General features: G+C 37.9%; 1 long non-coding RNA gene across 1 annotated transcript in view; it reads left to right on the top strand.

Moving 5' to 3' along the window:
- The first annotated feature begins 1647 nt into the window (after positions 1-1647).
- LOC101676097 overlaps positions 1648-23289 on the top strand; it is a 121707-nt gene continuing 100065 nt past the window's right edge. The window contains exon 1 of the long non-coding RNA XR_001179431.2: positions 1648-2248. This is a non-coding gene — a long non-coding RNA (uncharacterized LOC101676097). The remainder of the gene's footprint in view (positions 2249-23289) is intronic.

The following is a 23289-nucleotide window of genomic DNA, read 5'->3' as shown; positions in this document are numbered from 1 at the left end:
TCTGGTGATGTTCTCTGGTCCTTTTTAGTCTTTGATGCTTTTGGTTTTTTTCTCCACTCAAAGAGTCCCTGTTAAAATTTCTTGCAGGGCTGGTTTAGTAGTCATGAACTCCTTTAGTTTTTGTTTTTTTGTTTTCTTTGGAAAACTCTTTATCTCTCTATTTTGAATGACAGCCTTGCTGGATAAAGAATTCTTGGGTGCATGGGGTGCCTGGGTGGCTCAGTGGGTTAGACCTCTGCCTTTGGCTCAGGTCATGATCCCAGAGTCCTGGGATTGAGTGCTGCATCAGGCTCTCTGCTCAGCGGGGAGCCTGCTTCCCCTGCTCCTGGCCCCACCCCACCCCCGCCTCTCTGCCTACTTATGATCTCAGTCAAATAAATAAATAAAATCTTAAAAAAAAAAAAAAGAATTCTTGGGTGCATATTTTTCCTATTCAGCATGTTGAATATTTCCTTCTACTTATTTCTGGTCTGCCAGGTCCCTGTGGACAGATCTGCTACAAACCCAATCTGTCTTCACTTGTAGGTTAAGGATCTGTTTTCCCTTGCTGTTTTCAGGATTCTTTCCTTGTCTGTGTATTTTGGGAATTTGACTATACTATGCTTTGGTGATGGCCAGCTTTTGTTGAATTTAATGGGTTTTCTGTGTTTCTTGATTTTGATGTCTGCGTCCTTCCTCAGACTTGGAAAGTTTTCAGCTCTAATTTGTTCAAATAAACCTTTTGCCCCTTTATCTCTGTCTTCATCTTCTGGGATTCCTATGATACAAATGTTATGTTTTACTAAGTTGCTGAGTTCTCTAAGTCTACCTTTGTGGCTCATTACTTTTCTTTCCCTCTTCTTTTCAGCTTCCTTATTTTCCATAATTTTATCTTCTGTATCATTGATGCACTTCTCTGTTCTGTCCATCTTTGTTTTTATGGTCTTCATTTGTGTTTACATCTGTTATAGCATCTTTAATTTTGGCATAACAAGATTTTAGTTCTTTTATCTCTGTAGAAAGAGATTCTCTAGTGTCTTCTATGCTTTTCCAAGCCCAGCTAGTATCCTTATAATCATTGTTTTAAATTCTAGTTCAGATGCCTTATTTATGTCTGTATTGATTAAATGTTGGACTATGAATTCAACTTCATATTCTTTTTTTTAGGGTGAATTTCTCCATCTTGTCATTTTGTCCAGAAAAGAAAAGAAAAAAGAACAACAAAAACAAAAACAAAAAACAAAGCAAAAGAGAAAAAAACCCAAAAAACAAGAAAAACAAAAACACCAAACAAGAAAACTAAAAAACAAAACCTAGATTCTGGGTATGTTTTGGGAATTTAGATCCCAAACTAAAAAAAATAATAATAATAAAATGAAAGTAGACAAAGACATACAAAATATATGAAAAGTCTACATGTAAAAAATAAAAAAATAATAAAAATTTTTTAAAGGAATTGGAGAATATAAGAAAATAAATGAAAATGCAATAAAAATAAAAGAAAAAAAGGAGAAAAGTAAAATAAAAGTAATAAGGATAATAATAATAAAGTAAAAGTAAAAAGGAAGCCTGATCCTGTTCCCCTAGATCTGAAGCTTTGCAGCACTCCATGATCAATAAACTTGGTGGGAGGTAGTTGTTTGCACTGGTCTTCAGGGGGAGAGGGGCCTGCTGCAGGGATTCTCAGGCTGACTTGTTTCTCTGGAAACGAGTCTCCGGGCCCAGGGGGCGGGGCTTGGTGTAGGGTTGGGGTCGCACTAGGTGGCGCTGTTTTGCGCCCTGAAGGCTTTCAGCCCCGATGAGCGGGATGAAAATGGCTGCGCCCTGCTCTCTAGCCTTGTACCTGAAAGTTGGGACCCCCTATCCTTCACGGAGCCCTCCCAGAAAAGCGACCAATCACCGTGTTTGTTTCCCGGTTTCGGTTTGAAACCTGCCAGAGTTTGAGGCTTTTCTTCTCAGGCAAGTGACACAGTTTCAAAGTTCCAAATTTTAGAGTCGCCAAAGGCGTGGACCGGCACTGTTCCTCCAGTGGAGGGTCTCTCACGCGTGCTGCCCTGTCCCTGGAAGGCAGGCCCTCTACCCCGCTGCAGTTCGCAGTTTATGCCTGCACCAAGACCTGCTGCTCTCTGCCCGCTTCCCGGCTCCCCTGCCTGGGAACTGCGTAGCACCTTGGCGCCACCCTTTCCTCCTTGGACCTTCGGGATCCTCGGCGCACCCGGTCACTCCTCAGATTCCGTCCCTCTTCGCCATCTGAGCACTTCTAAGCCAGGTATGACCCCGCCATAGCGAACTTAAAAGTTCAGATGTTGCACTCCACCGCTTCTTCTACTCTGCGGTAGCCTTCCTAAGCAGGCTCCCTCCCACCCTCACAGGGGAACTTCCCCATGAGACACTCACTTTGGGGTCAGCTCTCGATGGCCTGGAGAAATTCAGTCTCGCAGGTCATCCATGGTGCACTTCACTTTGCAGTATAAACCCTTTTCTCCACCAAGCCTTTTATCAGAGTAGCTAAGATATACCATGAATCGATGGGTTTGAATATCCCGCTTTTTGATTTTTTTTTTTTTTCTTCCTGATAAGGTTCTGGTGAATGTTAATGCCTAGGAAAGTGGGAGGGAAGAATAAAAATGAAAGAGAATGGAGAGTCTGCACGGAGGGAGTAAGTTGAATAACTGTTTTCTTGTCACCAAAAGTATCTCCAGTTTTTTTTTTTTTTTTGATGTTTCAAGAAATTTTTTAAAAATGGAAATGTCTTTTCATTATACTTTAGAAACCAAGGTTATTAAAGGATGTTTAACCCAGTATTTTGATTTATTTATCCTTAAGTTAAACATTCTATTTCTTTATTGTTTTGAATATCTATGAAGCATAGTCTTTCCCCTAAGGTATAGAAACATTTAATATACACTTTCTCATGCTTTTACTCATTGAAAATGGTTTATGTTGAATTTGGTGATTTATAAGTGGGTTCTGAAGTTTTGGCAAAACATACTCATCTTGGCTTAGTTTATACTTGTTACAGTAGCTTTTTAACTAGACTACTTGGGTGAGTAGAAAAAGTATCAGGTTTAACTTTTAATCCATTATCCCGTAGATTCTGCTTTTGATATTGCTTGTTTTTCACAGTGCTGTATGTCCCAAAAGTGCCTACTTTTAAATTTTGCAGAATACAGTTAAGTGGAGTGTAAGTGATGGCTACAAGTTCTGCAGAATTTCAGAATCTAAGAACCACAATTTTCAAATGTCTAAATGCTACAGCTCTTTAGATACGGACATCTGAATTTCTTTTCTTTTTTTGTATTGAATGGCAAAGTCAACATTACTATCCAGCTGTATTGTTTTCACTGTATGGTAACTGATGAAATGCTTCCATTCACCAAAGAACTACAATGCTGTAAAGTTGGAAGCCAAGTCACAATATGTGTAATCACAGGGTTAGAATGGAATAAGGCAACTCCATTATGTCCTGCAAATAAACACCCTTTGAAACTTTCAAACTCAGTACGTCTTCTGGTTAGCTAAGGGATCATATTGAGTTGAGTCAACGCCTAGGGTTGCTGGACTTGATTATATAATTGGAGTGTTTACATAGATTCTACTCCTTGCTGGTTGGATGATTTTGAATACCTTATGTAAACTCTTTGAGATTTAGTAATCTTAATTTCAAATTGTGGGTAATATTACTGTCCTCACAGAATGAAATGAGATGATATATGTGAAGGTTTTATCACTCAGACAGGAATATAATAGATGAGCAACAAAGATTATTTTGTACTCTTCCTTCCTTCAAGATTCATTAATACCTCTGCTATAATTTAGGTCAGAAAAAAATAAGATGAATTAAAAATCTGTAAATTAGTAACACAATTGTGCATAAATATTTTGGATAAAAGCTTTGGAGGACAATGTTGATACTATTGGCTAAAGTGAACCTTGGGAATTATCTCTGGGTTTTGTTAATTTAAATTATTTCTCCCTTCTACTTCTGTTGATAACTTGGAATTGATTATAATAACTGAATCACACAACTTAATATTAAGAAGCTTAAAAAGTCTATCTGACTCCTTATACCGGCTTACTCAATTGGTTTGATATTAATTCAGAGATTATATCCTCTATGTAATTAATATACTGTTAGGGAATACAAGTCTAAAAGAAAAGTCAGTTTCAAATGTCAGAGCTCAAGCAAAGATTGAGCAAATAGTTTCAAAATATTTTATAGGGGACTTAGTTGCACAAAAATAAAACTTTTAAAATAAGCCATTGTTCAGCATGTCAGACAAGGTATTACATTTTATTTGTGCCTTAATAGCACATCCATCTAGATAAAAGGTTGTTTAAAAATCTTATAGAAAACTACAGATGTCACTTTTCCTAATAAAAACTGCATTTCCCTGTAGTTTATGCCTTTGATCCCTACGAACTCAGGAAAAATAAATGAAAATTTCTTTGCTTTCATTTGCAGTGATATGATGCACATTACTGACGTTCAGGAAACAATACCCACTGCCCCATTGGAGCTCTGCGCCTCCTGGCACTAACTGTGGACTTGTTGCTTTCCCTGTGCTTATTTTCTACATTTGTTACTTAGAAAAATAGGTGACTAGAAGATAGAAACAATCATCAGATGGTAATGACCAGGAAGCCAAACAATAGCACGAGTGTGTTGATCTGCAGGCTTGGTGACCTTTTGTGTTTATTTAAACAGCTTGTTTTAATTAGTAATGGATATCGCTTACTCTTACGAGCGTTATTGACAATTGAAAACAGCACCTTATAAGCTGAGGAATTGGTGAAATTTAATATGAGTGTTTGAGTTTAGTTTCTTTAGGGGGTTGCTTTGTTCTTGTCATAATGCTTGAAGTTAATGGACAACTAAAATGGAAAGCCTTCATGTGTCATACACTGAGTGAGGAGGACTGACAAAAAGCCATTAGTGTCCAGGGAAGAAAGACAAAGGCAGAAATTCTATCGTTTCCAGATGAGGCCTTATGATTCCCTGAACTCTTTATTAGCTTGATGGGCAAGAGGCAAGACTATTAATGCAAAGGTCAGATAGTGCAATTTTAGCTAGATTTTTTTCTTTCATTAAAACGGTAATAGGAAAGTATCTAGAATGCTAGTGTTATGGAATCTAAGAGATGATTCTTTTAAAAAACAGATTTAATAGCTTTGATGTTCTAAGTGACAATTTTACCTGTCCTACTAAAAGGAAAGAATATAACTATTTTTTACCATGGAAGATTAAGCAGTTACTAAAAGGAAAAGTTGGATTATGCTTATTTCTGGAGGTACTTTAAAAGACTTTAAAATAATTCTGAAAATCTGCAGTTTCTTCTCACTCTGAAATATAGTTACAATATTCCCTAATAAAACCTGATAAAAATGTCATTATTTTCAACCTGATGCACCATCAGGACCATTAACTTTGTTCTTGTCAAATTATCCTAATGTATATAGCACAACCATCATCTTTCCTATGTAAGATATTTTAAAGTAGCTCCAAAAATTACTTTCATAGATTTTGAAAGGTATTTCTAATGTGACAGACATCTGTCCCTTGTTTTTTGCTCTGAACACAGAGTATGTTTTAGATAGGTGCTTGTGAAAGGTACTGTTTTTTATTTTTTTCCCATTAGCTGGTACTTGGTTAGGAATAATGGCAATGCTTTTGTGTTAGAAAAGTCAGCCATCCCTTGGTACAGGCAACACTGAGACACTTTTTCACAAGTCTTGGATTTGTACTTGGCAACGTGTAGAATATCCTTCTTGACACTGACCATTCTTTGTCATGGAGGGATGCAAAGAGAGGGGAGACACACTGTGACCTGAAAAGTCATTTGGTCATTAGAGGGCTGCTTGGGTGAGTTTTACTTTGACTTGATTTTCATTTCCTTTTGCCCAACAGTTTTACAGATGATGGTTATTGAAACTCTAGGTACACCTCCTCTTGTGTTATTTACTACACCGGGGGAAAAAAAAACCTAAAAGAAAAATAAACAAGTCATTAAGCAAGCAAACAAAACCCCCAATCAGCTAGCTACTATGCCATATCTTATAAAACATTGTTCATTTTTTTCCTCTTTGGTTTATGTTATGGACAAATGGGATGCTAATATGTATACTCACTAAGATGAGGATTCACAATAGTATATTGGAAATAGCACTGGATGGTGGTCAGGACACCTAAGAATAATTTCTGGCTGGTCAGCTAATTAGCTTTGTGACCTTGGATAAGTAACTTAAGTCTTCTGGACTCAGATTGCCTATCTCATTGTGATATTGGCCCCAGGGGGACAAAATTGATTAAATGATTTTCACCTTGAGAGGATAAGGTCAAAAAAATCTTATTCCTTTTACATGTAAAGTATGGTTATACCCATATACACATGTTCATGTATATATATATATATACATGATATACATGATATATATATATATATATATATATATACACACACACCACTTACCTCACAAATGGCTAGATAGTAATGAATGTCTGTTTTAGCTATGATTTACTGTATCTTTTATAAATAAAGCTTATGTTTCCCTACTAACCCCTTTCAAGGACTTGAAAAGTGTATTTCAACCTTAAATATTAGTTATTGTATCTTCTTATGGAAAGATGCTTGGTATTCCCTTCAAAAATAAAACTTCAGTTTTCTCTGGTTTTAGCGAAGAGTATGCTTTTATGTAGAAAGAAAGAAAAGTGGCATAAGAGTTTATGCCACTTGTAGTGGCATAAACTGTTAGTTGGTAACCAAAATCTGTTTCCCTTCTTTCTGAATACATAGCTTTATTTTTGGTCGTTGCTCATAGATGCACATGTGACTGATTTCTGGTTAATGAAACATTAAGTGGAACTACTCTGTTTCGAGGCCCAACTGATCAAAAACTCTGAGATAGCTTCCTCCATGCTTTCACCAATTTCAGCTAAATGGAATGACAGTCCTTAGAACTGCCATGGAAGTCGCTAGAATCCTGAATTCCTTAATGACTACATAGCTTGTTCCTGACAAATGAGCTGATTAAAGATTCATCCATTAGTATGCTAGTATGTGCATATTACGTATAGTATATACAATCTGCTCTTCTATGTATTTGAGTTTGATCTGTGGACAACTAGAACATTTATATATCTGTGCCAACATGTGCTATTATTGTATCTAATAAAGACCTTGATCCTCGCTACCTGCTCTGTCTGATATAGTAGCCATTATTTATCACGTATGGCTATTTAACTTTAAATTAGTTTCACATTTTAATTTTAAAAATTAAATTTTAAATTAACTTAATTTTAGAATTTAAATTAAAACTTTCATTTAAGTGCTCATTCGCTGCAGGTGGCTAGTGGCCACCATATAGGGCAGGGCAGATATAGACCTTTTCCACCATCACAGAAAGTTCTGATGGATAGCACTGAGCTGTACTGTTGAGGCTTGATGCTTGAGCAGGCACGTACACACGCTTGCATGCACACGCACACGTGTACATGTGGGTGGACACGTAACAACACATATATTCAGGGAAGGGACACAGAATGGATCCAAATACGTGAGTTGTGTTGTGACTCTCCACAATATCTTTTCTAGTGTAGCCCAAATAACGTATTAGTTTGAAGAGAAATTATGGAAATTCGGGGGAGTGGTGAGCACTTTTCCGCAGAAGATTAAGGTTAAGGGTGGAGCGGATCCAAGTAACTACAAGGTGTCTAGGGACTTTTTTCCTCTCCTTAAGTTGTCTCCCTCATTTCATTCTCTAAAAATTAAAAACTATCCCACAGGAAAGCATTTGGCTGCTTGAGGAGATTATTGATAAGTGAGAAAGACATTGTGGCTCATCAGTAAAACGATTCCTATCTTCTAAATAGGATTTCTCCTTTCCCTCAAGACTATCATGATGTTTCCCTCTCAGGTAGAGGAAGAGTAGAGAAGAGTTTAGGAAATTTTGTCTGATGTAATGGCTCTTCAGTGTAGGGGTGGCAACATGACCCACCAAGGTGGAAAATTGTCCTACATGATTCTATACTCTGTCCTCCTCTGCCCTGTCACCCTGATTGTTGCCGTTCGAGTCATGAGTCAGGGATCTTGGTCTTTGGTTTTGTGGTGGCGTACCCAGTTTGCTCAGTGGAATTTTATACCGTGTTACTCAGTAATGGGCCACAGGTCCTTAGACAAGGCTGGCCTGCAGGGATCTCAGAATAATGATGACTTTTCTGGTTTTCATCATGGTCTGTAGAGTTTCACCTAACCTAGAAAAATAGAAAAAGAAGATGAGAGTATATATCCAAGTTACATGGACTTTTCAAAAAAACTGAAGCAACGTAGGGTTTTTCTTTTCCATTTACGTTAATCCTGGCTTTATTTCCAGGGGTTGGTGACTCACACACAAAAAATGGAATAGTTGATTTAGTTCCCTTCCACCCTACACTGCAGTAATTAGGACTATATAAAACTTTTAGGTGTCTGGATAGCCGGCAGTTTTCTAGTGATATAAACTCAGTGCCTAGTGTTTTACAGGACCTACATATTATATAACTGTCAGGAAAACAAGAATCCAAACTTTTTCTTCTTAGGTTATTTACTGACTTAGGAGACCTAGCTGTCAGTAAGTAGGTATGAAAATGAACGTCTTGGAATTATAAAACTCACATACAGAAGTCATGATTTGGCTTTTCCTCAGGCTTTATCTGCTGACTTAAAAGAAAGCCTCTCTCCTCCTATGGAATGACATGAATATGAAATCAAGGGGCAGGGTCTGGTACCTTTAAATTCACACCAGAGCTTTCCACAAGGCAGTCTAAAAGCTCATTTATTTTTGTTCTTATTTTTTCCTGAGAAAGCTGACAAGCCCTTTGGAGGTCCCTGCTGCTAGAGTCTCTACCTAATGTAGGCTATGGGGCCCAATTCAATGATTCTTGAAAGGTTTTCAAACTGGTTTTTAAGGAGCTAGTAGGCCACTTTGTAATAGGAAGAAGCATCTGACATTTAGAATCCTGCCCCCCAACGTGCAAACAATAGAAGAAGAAAAGCCGTGCCCTTGCTTGGGCTTCTGCTGTGCTAATTACAGAAATGTAAAGCCCAGCTGTGGTCAGACTAGCTCATCAAGGAGTGATGTGTTAGACCAAGAAAGCAAAAGAAGGACTGAAATGTTTTTCATTCTTATTCCTTGCATATTGTCTGTTAGAGCATTTAGCTCTGCTCAATTATAAACTATTTCCTTTTCCGTTTATAAACACGTTCTTTTCCCCTGCATTTAATGTGAATAAAGTTGCTTCTAGACTAGGGTATGGCCATGAGGTTGGAGCTCAAAGATTTCTTTCACATATCTATATGCAAATTCGTATCAGTCTGTAAACCCCGTCTGTTTAAAAATCAAAGGTGCTTGTCCCTTGTTCCAAATCTTCAACAGCCCTCCTCTGCCCCCAAAACAAATAAAAGTAACCCATCCAAAACAAACCAAAGGGAACAAACAAGCAAATTTTAACTTTCCGTAGAAATTTTATTTCAGTTCAACTAGAGAACTGAATATAATTTAAATATATTTTGTTTCTCCTTATTTATTTATTTATTTATTTATTTTGTGCTTGCTTTTCCTGAGACTCTATGTCCAGATTTGAACTATAAGCATACTGTGCTATAGTTACGGTCTTGTTTCCTGTTAGTATGAGAAGACAGAGAAAAGGCAGACTAGAGTGGCATTGGTAATTATATGGTAGCAATGCAAACATTCTGGTTTGACAAAAAATTTTACCAGACTCTAAAACATTGCAAAGTGTTTAGAGAGTGGTTTTAATGCTTCTGTTTGCATCTCTCGTTTAGAAAGTTCAAGTCATTTGTCCAGTGGAACTTGATTATAATGTTGTTATATTATTGTCTGGGAAGGACAGTATTAATGTTGCAGGTTTTTGTATCATAGGTGTATAGGTTGCACATTACTAAATAATGATGATTTGATAATAATAATAATAGCAGATATGAATTGAAATTGTTCTAAATGCTTTAAATGGCAGATAAAATCTCAGTTACTTACAAAGAAGGGATTATCACCATACATGGCTTTGCAGGTGGTACACCACATAAGCTCTAGGAAGTATCATTCACTTTGGTGGTTGATGACATTTGTATATATGTACATGCATACATACATATATATATATATACACACACATACATATATACACACACATGTATATGTGCATATATATATTATATATATGACAATTTTCTGGCAGTTAAGTACCTTAAGAAAGGAGTAGTTTTTTCTTTTTCCTTTTTTAAAATCAGGATTTTTATTCATTTATTTGACAGAGAGAGACACACAAGGAAAGAGGCAACACAAGCAAGGGAGTAGGAGAGGGAGAAGCAGGCTTCCTGCCCGAGCAGGGAGCCTGATCCAGGGCTCGATCCCACCGGGATCATGGCCTGAGCTGAAGGCAGATGCTTAACAACTGAGCCACCCAGGTGCTCCAGGAGTACCTTTTTCTAAAGGGCCAGTGGGTTTGGAGTAGGGCTAGAGGTGGTTGCTTTTAGAGAAGCGAAGCAACCTGTGTGCAGTCACATAACTAATGGGTTATAGATATTCACATTTCACTGGTTGACTCCATATTCTTTACTCCTAATTATGGTTTGCTGATTTGACATGGAGCCCCTTGAGTTCAAGAAGAGAAGAATATCATATAATAGAGTTTTATTGTCTTTGTGAGCTTCTGAAAAACCTCTGGCACAAGACCTCTCAAGACCTGCCTGTAGAAAATACGTCTGAAGAATATGTCCTCCTTTAGCTAAAGTATTTATTGGGAATCATTGTTCATTTGTTAGATCTGTGGTCTTTAATGGTGGTCAGTACAGTACTAATGGAGCACCGGATTTATCCAGGTGGACTCTAGGGTTTTTATAACAGTTACAGAAATTTGAAAGGCTATGGCACCATTAAATACAAAACTGAATATACTTTTAAAATGTTTTAATATTTCTCAGAGGGGGACCCAAGGTTTGTGAGAAATTAACTGATATATACAAAATGGAAAATACTGAGACAGTGGCAGGAAGGGGATGTTATGGGGTCCTCTGCTGTCTTACTTATTTGCAAAACTTGGTTTCCCAGTTGGCTAAGACCTTTTGAGTTTTAGGAAATAAGATTTCTGAGAAGTAACAATTGATGTTAGCATAGGGGTTGGGGTTAAATTGGGGGAACAATCGGAGTTTTCTCTTCCCCTGGAATGTGCCTCATGAAGAGGAAACCTCCCAATTCTTATTGCATAAGATGAATTCACTATTTTAAATGAGTGTATTCTAGTCAACAAGCAGGTCATGGGTGCTGTGAATCTTCACAGCACTGTGCTGCTCTGGGGGACACAAGTATATGCAATAGTAGTCATCAGTATTTGTAGAATGCTCTAGAATGTACACATTTATTTCTCAGACATTTTCTCATTTTAAACCTTAGGGAGTAGCTATAAGGCTATCCTCATCTAGAGAGGAGAAAACCGAGCCTCAGAGACTTGGCCTGCAAGTTCCAGTACACAAAAAGTGTCATATATGAAATTCAACCTCAAGTCTTCCAACTTTGGAACCCATCTTATTTCCATTACACTAGATTCCCTGCACTAAACAACTTTGCACTTTAGAGGGAGAGAAACATACGGAGCCACAAATGTGGCAACTGAAAACTCAAATGTGATAGCATGGTTTACCAAAATATAAACACTAGATTATAGTCCAGAACTGGGTTATAGATTCTCATAGTGTGGCCTTTACATTTTAGGAGTAGTGTATCTTGCCTTTTAGAAGTCTGAGTCCTGTTTTTCTGAGTATGTTTTTAGAAACCATAGTATCTTAGTTTTATATACTTGGGAATTACACCTCTTCTTCTTTCTCAGGAATAGACAGCTTTCCATTCAACAACTATAGTGCTTAAAAGAAGCCTGCATTAAATTCCTTTTGACCTTTGCAATCTATTTCCATGGATCCTCTCACTGGTAGCATATTAGATATTTTTGCCTATCTGCAGTTTGATGCAAGTTTCATCAATAGTCCTAATAAATAGATAGAGACCATTAAATAAGGTATAATTGGCATATGTAAACTCATAAAAATGAACAGTCCTCTGGGGACCAGTGACGACAAACTCTTAAGTTTGAGAGGAGGTTCTTAACAGTTATCTATCAAGGCTGTTCTGATTCAAATATGATAAGCACTATAGTGGTAAGATTTAAGCAATTTCATCTCCAAACAGAGACTGAAATTACTTGAGCTGGTAGAATTCCATAACCCACCTGCAGCTTTTGAGAGGTTGAATACATTTTTTTTTTTTTGCAGATACTTTTTTTTCAATGAAGTTTTTATGAGCATTTCCTACCTTTACTCTCTGTGATACACTACAAATCAGTATAACTTGTTTTTTACTATTTCCAAAATCAGCAATTTTCTTTTTTTTTTGAAGAATTACTTATTTATTTGAGTGAGAGAGCATAAGTGTGCAAGTGCGGGGAGGGGCAAAAGGAGGGAATCTCTAGCAGACTCCCTGCTGAACATGGAGCCCTACAAGGCCTGGACGGGGTGTGGGTGGGGAGTGGGTGGGCATTGATCTCTTGAGCCATGAAATCATGACCTGAGCTGAAACCAAGCGGTGGACCCTTAACTGACTGAGCCATCCAGGTGCAATTTTTCTTAATTAACTTGTCATATGTAGGAGAAGAAGGATGAATGAGAAAATCTGAATTTGTCATACAACACTTGGATAGCTTTTTATTTTTTTTTTTAAGATTTTATTTATTTATTTGACAGAGAGAAATCAGTGAGGCAGAGAGGCAGTCAGAGAGAGAGAGGAAGAAGCAGGCTCCTTGGCAAGCAGAGAGCCTGATGAGGGACTTGATCCCAGGACCCTGAGATCATGACCTGAGAAGAAGAAGGCAAAAGCTTAACCCACTGAGCCACCCAGGTGCCCGGATAGCTTTTTCTTAATAGTGTTTGTGATTTCCTATCAGTAGCCCTTCTGATGCGCATGTAAAAAAGTACTTAAGAATGGGAAAGAGAATAAATTGTGGCTGTCTATAAAAATGGTTGGGGAAGCAGTCATCATATGACCTGTTATACACCTGGGGATTGCCCTGTCAGTGCCCTGGGCCTGGACTATTCCCTAATATGGAAGCCGTGTACCGAGCCATTGTTTGGCCCCAGATTCTTATTCCTTATTAGGAGAAACCTTTCCCTGTCTTGGATGTGCAGTGACTTTCTTGTATTGCTTATTAAGTGTCTGTCATGTGGCACCTGGCCAACCCTATTCTTTACTCTTCTGCAGCCCGAGAGGAGTATATGTGCAGTCATCGCCCTGTATAGGCTGTTGGGAGAGACCTCTTGGCCATGAGAAACTGGCTTACAGTGTAGTCACTGATCTTGTTGTGTCTCTTCTTCCTCTTTTGGTGAGTAAAGCATTTTTCTGACTGGTGTCTTGTGTGTTGAGTTCTTCCCTGGGAGCTCTGAACCTATAAAAGATGCAGTCGGCTAGTGTCCGTGGGCTTCTGTTTCTGGTGGTTGGTATTGCTGTGGTCTTTGCCATCCTTCAAGCAGTGGGGGCCCTCACCTGAGACTGGTAGCTTGGATCACCCTCTTTGACAAAAATGAAACCTAGTTTTCTTTTTTTATTAAAAAAAAGTCTTAGACTAGGGACGCCTGGGTGGCTCAGTTGGTTAAGCTGTGAAGTGTGTAAACCTGGTGATTCACAGACCTGTACCCCTGGGACTAATGATACATTATATGTTAATAAAAAAATTAAAAATTAATAAAAAAAATTTTTAAAAGAAAAAGAAAAGAAAATACAAAAAAGAAAAAAAAAAGCACCTGCTTTTGGCCCAGGTCATGATTCCAGCATCTTGGGATCGAGCCCCACATCGGGCTCCTTGCTCCTTGAAGTCTGCTTCTTCCTCTCCCTCTGCCTGCTGATCCCCCTGCTTGTGCTTTCTCTCTCTCCCTCTTAATTGTGTCAAATAAATAAATAAATAAGTACTTTAAACAAATCTCAGTCTAGGAATTTTTGAAATAGTTTTGAACAAGGGCTCCTGGGTGGCTCAGTTGGATAAGCAGCTGCCTTCAGCTCAGGTCACAATCCCAGAGTCCTAGGATCCAGTCCCACATCGGGCTCCCAGCTCCATGGGGAGTCTTCTTCTCTCTCTGACCTTCTTGCCTCTCATGCTCTCTCTCACTGTCTCTCTCTCAAATAAATAAATAAAATCTTAAAAAAAAAAGAGATAGTTATGAACAAAAAAAAAAGAAAAAAGAATAGTTATGAACGCCTGGCAGTAATGCCAAATGCATATGAGTATTTCCTCACACATGTGAAACATATTGTGAGATTTGTCATTAATTCTATTGATACTAATACCAATTTTCTTTAAAGATTTTATTTATTTATTTGATAGACAGAGATTACAAGTAGGCAGAGAGGCAGGCAGAGGGAGAGGGGGAAGCAGGTTCCCTGCTGAGCAGAGAGCACGATGTGGGGCTTGATCCCAGGACCCCGGGATCATGACCTGAGCTGAAGACAGTGGCTTTAACCCACTGACCCACCCAGGCACCCCTGTTAATACCAATTTTAATACAGTTTGTATGTTTCATCTCTGATTGGAATAAGGTCGAAGATGTCATGTGTGTGGTATGGCTATTGTCCTGTTTTCACATGAGTTTTTTTTTTACTTTTAAGAAGTTAGTCACTGTCACCACAATGGTTGTCACTTTTTTTTTTGGAAACTCATCGTACACACACAGTCACCAATATTTACCAAAATATTTTGTGAATCTGTTCACTTTTTTCCATCGCTGACAGCAATGCTCCATGGGCTTTCTCAGATTTTTTCTCAGTATCTTGATATTTTTAGTGGGATCAGTCTAAGGGGAGAGATCTAGAAGTTGTGCTAATTTAGCATCTTGGTCTGGTACGTATTCCCATCTAATTTACTTATCTTGTTTATTTTCTGGTTTTCCTGCCACAAGATCTTTGAGTACAAGCAAGGATTTTTGTCAGTTTTGTTCACTATTGTATCTGTAGGTCCTAGAACAGTGACAATTATACATTAAGTTCTTAATACTTATTGAAGAAACTTTTTTGAAAAATAATAAGTATTCTTGATGATGACAGCTTTGTAATAGAGCTTGAAGTCCGGAATTGTGATGCCATCAACGTTGGCTTTCTTTTTCAATATCCCTTTGGCTATTCGAGGTCTTTTCTGGTTCCATATAAATTTTAGCATTATTTGTTCCATTTCTTTGAAAAAGATGGATGGTACTTTGATAGGAATTGCATTAAATGTGTAGATTGCTTTAGGTAGCATAGACATTTTCACAATATTTATTCTTCCAATCCAGGAGCATGGAACATTTTTCCATTTCTTTGTGTCTTCCTCAATTTCTTTCATGAGTACTTTATAGTTTTCTGAGTATAGATTCTGTGTCTCTTTGGTTAGGTTTATTCCTAGGTATCTTATGGTTTTGGATGCAATTGTAAATGGGATTGACTCCTTAATATCTCTTTCTTCTGTCTTGCTGTTGGTGTAGAGAAATGCAACTGATTTCTGTGCATTGATTTTATATCCTGACACTTTACTGAATTCCTGTATAAGTTCTAGCAGTTTTGGAGTGGAGTCTTTTGGGTTTTCCACATATAGTATCATATCATCTGCGAAGAGTGATAATTTGACTTCTTCTTTGCCGATTTGGATGCCTTTAATTTCCTTTTGTTGTCTGATTGCTGAGGCTAGGACCTCTAGTACTATGTTGAATAGCAGTGGTGATAATGGACATCCCTGCCGTGTTCCTGACCTTAGTGGAAAAGCTTTCAGTTTTTCTCCATTGAGAATGATATTTGCAGTGGGTTTTTCATAGATGGCTTTGATGATATTGAGGTATGTGCCCTCTATCCCTACACTTTGAAGAGTTTTGATCAGGAAGGGATGCTGTACTTTGTCAAATGCTTTTTCAGCATCTATTGAGAGTATCATATGGTTCTTGTTCTTTCTTTTATTGATGTGTTGTATCACATTGACTGCTTTGCGGATGTTGAACCAACCTTGCAGCCCTGGAATAAATCCCACTTGGTCGTGGTGAATAATCTTTTTAATGTACTGTTGAATCCTATTGGCTAGTATTTTGTTGAGTATTTTCGCATCTGTGTTCATCAAGGATATTGGTCTATAGCTCACTTTTTTGGTGGGATCCTTGTCTGGTTTTGGGATCAAGGTGATGCTGGCCTCATAAAATGAGTTTGGAAGTTTTCCTTCCATTTCTATTTTTTGGAACAGTTTCAGGAGAATAGGAATTAGTTCTTCTTTAAATGTTTGGTAGAATTCCCCCGGAAAGCCGTCTGGCCCTGGGCTTTTGTTTGTTTGGAGATTTTTAATGACTGTTTCAATCTCCTTACTGGTTATGGGTCTGTTCAGGCTTTCTATTTCTTCCTGGTTCAGTTGTGGTAGTTTATATGTTTCTAGGAATGCATCCATTTCTTCCAGATTGTCAAATTTATTGCCGTAGAGTTGCTCATAGTATGTTCTTATAATAGACAGCATGGTACTGGCACAAAAACAGACACATAGATCAATGGAACAGAATAGAGAGCCCAGAAATAGACCCTCAAATCTATGGTCAACTAATTTTCGACAAAGCAGGAAAGAATGTCCAATGGAAAAAAGACAGCCTCTTCAATAAATGGTGCTGGGAAAATTGGACAGCCACATGCAGAAAAATGAAATTGGACCATTTCCTTACACCACACACAAAAATAGACTCAAAATGGATGAAGGACCTCAATGTGCGAAAGGAATCCATCAAAATCCTTGAGGAGAACACGGGCAGCAACCTCTTCGACCTCTGCCGCAGCAACATCTTCCTAGGAACAACGCAAAAGGCAAGGGAAGCAAGGGAAAAAATGAACTATTGGGATTTCATCAAGATCAAAAGCTTTTGCACAGCAAAGGAAACAGTTAACAAAATCAAAAGACAACTGACAGAATGGGAGAAGATATTTGCAAACGACATATCAGATAAAGGACTAGTGTCCAGAATCTATAAAGAACTTAGCAAACTCAACACCCAAAGAACAAATAATCCAATCAAGAAATGGGCAGAGGACATGAACAGACATTTCTGCAAAGAAGACATCCAGATGGCCAACAGACACATGAAAAAGTGCTCCATATCACTTGGCATCAGGGAAATACAAATCAAAACCACAATGAGATATCACCTCACACCAATCAGAATGGCTAAAATCAACAAGTCAGGAAATGACAGATGCTGGCGAGGATGCGGAGAAAGGGGAACCCTCCTACACTGTTGGTGGGAATGCAAGCTGGTGCAACCTCTCTGGAAAACAGCATGGAGGTTCCTCAAAATGTTGAAAATAGAACTGCCCTATGACCCAGCAATTGCACTATTGGGTATTTACCCTAAAGATACAAATGTAGTGATCCAAAGGGACACATGCACCCGAATGTTTATAGCAGCAATGTCCACAATAGCCAAACTATGGAAAGAACCTAGATGTCCATCAACAGATGAATGGATCAAGAAGATGTGGTATATATACACAATGGAATACTATGCAGCCATCAAAAGAAATGAAATCTTGCCATTTGCGACAACATGGATGGAACTAGAGCGTATCATGCTTAGCGAAATAAGTCAAGCAGAGAAAGACAACTATCATATGATCTCCCTGAAATGAGGAAGTGGTGATGCAACATGGGGGCTTAAGTGGGTAGGAGAAGAATCAATGAAACAAGATGGGATTGGGAGGGAGACAAACCATAAGTGACTCTTAATCTCACAAAACAAATTGAGGGTTGTTGGGGGGAGGGAGTTTTGGAGAACGGGGTGGGATTATGGACATTGGGGAGGGTGTGTGCTTTGGTGAGTGCTGTGAAGTGTGTAAACCTGGTAATTCACAGACCTGTACCCCTGGGGATAAAAATATATGTTTATAAAAAATAAAAAATTAAAAAAAAAAGAAAGAAAAATAATAAGTATTCTTAAATTTAGAAAGTCTATCCACTGAAAAAATGCAGCAAGGATCATGCTTCTTGCAGATATTAGATGTTTTCCTTTTGAGGGTGAGAGCAAGATAAGAATGCCAGCTCTCATTGCAACAAAAACCAGTAACATCTCTTTAGAGCAACAACTACCTGGAAAATAAGGCACCAGCCATTATTTATATGCGATAAATTTTTTATATCCATTAAATTGGCAAGGTTTAAAAAAATGTGTAGTATCAAGTGTTGGCAAGGATATGGAGAAGCGAGAACTTATAAGAAGTGCTGATAGGGGTATAAGCTGGTATGGCCATCCTGGAGGGAGATCTGACACTACTCAAAGAAATGAAGCAGGCAGATAAGTCCACAAGTGGGAATGTATGTCCACTGCAGGATTATTTGTGGTAGCGAGGATTAGGAGGTATTAAAAGGGTGACTCAGCAAATTATGGTGTATTCATATGATGGAACACGGAAGTCACAAGTAATGGGTTATATTCACTCAGTTACCTGAAAAATGAACAGAAACCAAAAGCATAATGTTTAGTGAACACATAGGAAATGGTTTGTGATTATTGGTGTGTTTAGTAACTAAATACTGCCTATATAAGAAAATTATATTCTAAGTGTAAATAAACTAAGCCACATGCTACTTTTCAAGGAAACTTGTACGTCTAAGGAAATATATATCTAATATATTATAACAAAAATAAAATGGGTGGGTTTTTAAAATTTTTTGTACAGACAGATAATAGCCATGTGTCATAAACTGGAGGGCATGATAATTAAATTTTATGTACCAGGGGTTTTAAAAAAAAGTAAGAAGATGGGGATAAGGTTGAGAGCTTGGGTCTTAGAGGTATTAGCAGGATTCCCAGAATTTCTGCTCCTGGACTGCTGCATAGGGCTCTATACAGATTGGAAATGGAGATTTCCTAGGACTCAATTACTACAAAGTATTATTTTTGTAATGCTACTAGAGGTTGCAGACAAGGGAGCAGCTAGCCTGCTAGCTGGATGGCATTGTAGCTTTTTTTCATCTGAATTTTACTGCAATGCTACATTCCATTCAATTGTAAGAACTAAAGAAAAACCTTCATATGGAGGTCTTGGGCTGAAAATATCCTGCCCATAGAGATTCATGCCAGGGATGGCACTAGCCACTGGATATGAAAAGTTGAGTAAGACAGAATCACAGTCTTCAAAAAGCTCATAGTCTAGTAGGACAAACAGAAACATAAATAGATCATTAAAATGAGATTGTATATGAGATTGTAGATACCAGTTGAAATTGAAGAACAATGTTTAATACTTAAAATTCAAACTTTCCATATCTGTCCTTGAATGATATAAAGTGACTCATTGATACCCATATTCATGATCTTACCCATAGATGAAGGAGCGGAAAATAAACTGTTGGTTCACTTTTTTTTTTATTATGTAAAACCAAATGTTTCCAAAATTTTCTAAGAAAAATTGCCTTATACATGATCAGAATGCAGATATAAACAGTATTCACTAAAATAAATTTTATAAGTTTATATCTCAAATGCACCAGCCTAGGAGGCAAACCCATCACAGTCTTAGCACTTAAACTGTGTAATATGCAAATCATTTTCCCAGATGATTTTTTAATTTGAAGGTATGCAAGTTTAATTAAAAAAACAGCTCTGTATTGCTCTGTATACTGGTAAAGCTAAACTATTAGAATAGATATTGGAGTAAAATTTTTTAATTTGTTTTTTGTTCTTTAGCATGCCAGTTATTTTCACAGTTAATGACATTTTAAATACAGAATTCAATTTTCTTTAAGTTTTGTTGATAGTATCAATGCTGGATGGGCAGTACTTTCCTCCCCTTTGGCTTTGATTCATGCCAGTGTCTTAAAAGACAATCAGGCCCTTCATCTGCAAGCTGTGGCTCATTTATATTTGTAGGCACTTACCTCTTGCTTGAAAATAGAAAAAAGCGATGTCACTATCTTTGGAAGATAGGGAAAATTCACACTATCTTTGTGAAGGGTACTGAGTTGTCCCAACCTTGGAAAAACTATATTCAACTAAAAGGAAGAGTCAAATCTTTGCTTCTAAGATTGTGGTTTGGTAGAATTAGTACTGCAAGGAATAAGCACTTTGTAATAAAAAAACTCTGAGAGTTCTGTTTTATATTTAACTTTTGAATACTGTCCTTCGCCCCCCCCCCCCCCTACTCTGGGCTGCACACTCATACACACTGAGCCACACAACCCTGGAAGGGTAGAGTGGATTTATCATGTAGGGCCTGTTCATCTACCCTAAAAGAATCCAGAGGGCACACCTTTCACCACCACTGTGGAGAACTTGTGAAGGGAACCCCTAGCATCCTGAAGAGTTTATCGTCATTCTCCTTTGTAGTTCAGAAATTACAGCGGGAATTGCTATTGCTGAATTGGACAACTAAATGCAGTGAGGATAACTGAATTCTAGGGTGACAGGGGCCATGTCGTAGCTCTTAATTATTAAAGACAATATGGGTGTGGTTACCATAATGGCCAATAGAATCAAAGCAGTATTCAGAATAGTCTTGACTTGAACAGACCTGTGGTATTGTATCATGGTATCCCTAGCAGTGAAATAGGACAGGCTACTAAACTCTTACTTGATCTGTTAAATGAGAGAGTTCTAGGTCAAGTGAATAGCAATCTAACCGAATCATCAAAGCAGGAACCCTCTATCAATTCTCAGGCTTGAGCCAGTTTATAGACCCAGAATCCCATGAATGAAGTGGAGGCCAGGACTCCTTGATGAAGGGCCCTGCTCTATTGCGTAAATTGATATTGTTAATCTTTCTTCCAGTCTTCCTAAAGGATCCCATGTCCTTTTACTAGGGTTGTGTGCATTGAAAAAAGAAAAAAAAAAGTCACACTTTTGGGGGCTGCTCTGAACTGATATTAATTCCAGAAGGTGGAAAAATGTCACTGGTCTACCAGTCAGAACTGAAGCTTAAGGAAGTAAATGAAGAATGGAATTTTAGCCCAGGCCCATCTCACAGTGGGTTCAGTGGGCTCCCAAACTGCTATGGGCTGAATGTTTTTGTACTTTCTCCCTGCCCAAATTCATATGTTGGAACCTAATGCCCAGTGTGATAGTATTAGTAGGTGAGGCCTTTGGTGGGGGGGTGGGGGGTCCCCTAATAAATGGGATTAGTTCCCTTTTAAAAGTGGGCCCCCGCTGAGCTCCCAAGCTCCTTCTACCAAGAGAGGACATTATCAAGAAGTTGCCATTTATAAACATGAAAGTGGGCTTTTGGCAGACATCCAGTCTGTTGGCATCTTGGTCTTGGACTCCCTAGACTTTAGAACTGTGAGAAATATACTTTTGTTGTTTATAAGCCACCAAGCTTATGGTATTATTACTGTAGAAGCTTGAAGGGACTAAGACACAAATCCATCCTGTGGTTATTTCCCTAGTTTTGTTATATATGTTTGGAAAAGACATACTCAGGAACTGATAGAATTCCAATCTGGCCTTTAAAAATATGTATCTTGGTCTTTTTGGACTGCCATTAAAAAAAATACCACAGACTGGGTGACTTAAACAACAGATATTAATTTTCTTACAGTTCTGAAGGCAGATACTTGAGATCAGGGTGCCAGCATGGTTGGGTTTGTTGAGGGCTCTTTCTGTGGCTTTCAGATGGCCACCTTCTTGCTGTGTTCCCGTGTGATTTTTCCTAAGTGCATTCATGTAGGGAATGAGCAAGCAAGCTCTCTGGTATCTTTTCTTTATACTATTATGAAGGTCCCACCCTTATAATCTAATAAGTCTAACCCTATTTCCCTCCCAGAGGTCCTATCTTCAGATATCACCACATTAGGGTTAGAACTTCAACATACATTTCAGTTCATAATATTCCATTCCTGGCTCCCTGAAATTCATCCTTTTCACATGAAAAGTGCATTCATTACATCCCCTAAGCCCCAACATCTATATATTTATATATGCATATATATGTATAAATTATAAAGAGAGAGATTTACCATAAGGGATTAGATAACCTGATTTTAGAGGCTGAGAAGTCCAAGATGTGCAGTTAGTAAGCTGGAGACTCAAGAGAGTTGATGGTAAAGTTCCAGTCTGAGGTGAAAGCCCAAGAGCAGGAGAGCCTATGGTATAAGTTCTAGTCCAAATATAAAACCAAAGGCAGAAGACTGATGTCCTATTGTGAAGACAAGCAGAGAGCAAGAATTCTCTTACTCAGGCTTTATTAGTCTATTGAGGTCTCCAACAGATAAAGGAGGTCCACCCCACAGTAGGAAGAGCAACCTCTTGTACTTAGTCTTCTGATTCAAATGTTAATCTTAGTCAGAAACATTGTGACAGACACATCCAGAAATTATGTTTAACCAAATACCTTGACAACCCATAATCCAGTCAAATTGACACATAAATTAACCATCACAAAACCACCCTGTGTTAACTTGGTGTTCACACACATACCCTTAAACTATACTTAATCTCCAAATAAGCACAATAACAAGACTGCAATTCCTATGTAACTGCAAATGCACTAACTCCTTTCCCAGTAGGGGAGATAAAGTCTTTGAGTGATGTTTACACTTACTCTTGATATTCCATAACTTAAATCTCTGATGTAAAATTGACAGTATGTAAGTACTATGATATATAGTCAATAGATCCTGTAATACAATATCACTTATTTGTGTTAAGGAGAGTATATATGTGTCCGTGAAATATCCCTTATCTCAAAAACTAGGGGTGGGGAATGGTTCTCAGAACACTGGTTGACCTAGTAAGTTCTAATTAACACACTAGAAGAAAATTTTGTAGTATGTTTTCTTTCAGAAGGCACTGCTTGTTGTGAACAAGAGTATGTAAAATATGACAAATTGAAGAAATAGAAAAAAAAGAGTGAGGTAAAATGGATTTAGGGATAAGGTTCTAATTGAAAACATGACACACCAAAGGAGCAGGGTGTTGAGCATACATTTGTTCCCAAGCTTTCTTTAATAGAATCTGGTTCACAGTTTTCATGAAACAGATATTCTTGGCACTAGGTCAGATGTAATTTTTTGAGTGATGAATGAATTAAAATGAGTTAAATTAGTTATTTGATGGCTTAACTAATTTGATTCAATCTTTCACTTTTTAAGTAATTTTTATGATGTTCTGGTAGAGTGAGAAGAAGCCTGGCTTCTGGAGCCAAATTTATTTGGTCCTTGCTCTTTTATTTGTCAGTTGTGTGATTTTAGACAGGTGCTTCACCTTTCTGGGTCTTACTTTTCCCATTTGT

Source organism: Mustela putorius, unplaced genomic scaffold (assembly GCF_011764305.1).
Source record: "Mustela putorius furo isolate JIRA1106 unplaced genomic scaffold, ASM1176430v1.1 tig00003853_pilon_pilon_pilon, whole genome shotgun sequence".
Taxonomy (NCBI): domain Eukaryota; kingdom Metazoa; phylum Chordata; class Mammalia; order Carnivora; family Mustelidae; genus Mustela; species Mustela putorius.
Note: the sequence above shows the minus strand (reverse complement) of the source record. Positions and strands in the feature narration are given on the sequence as shown.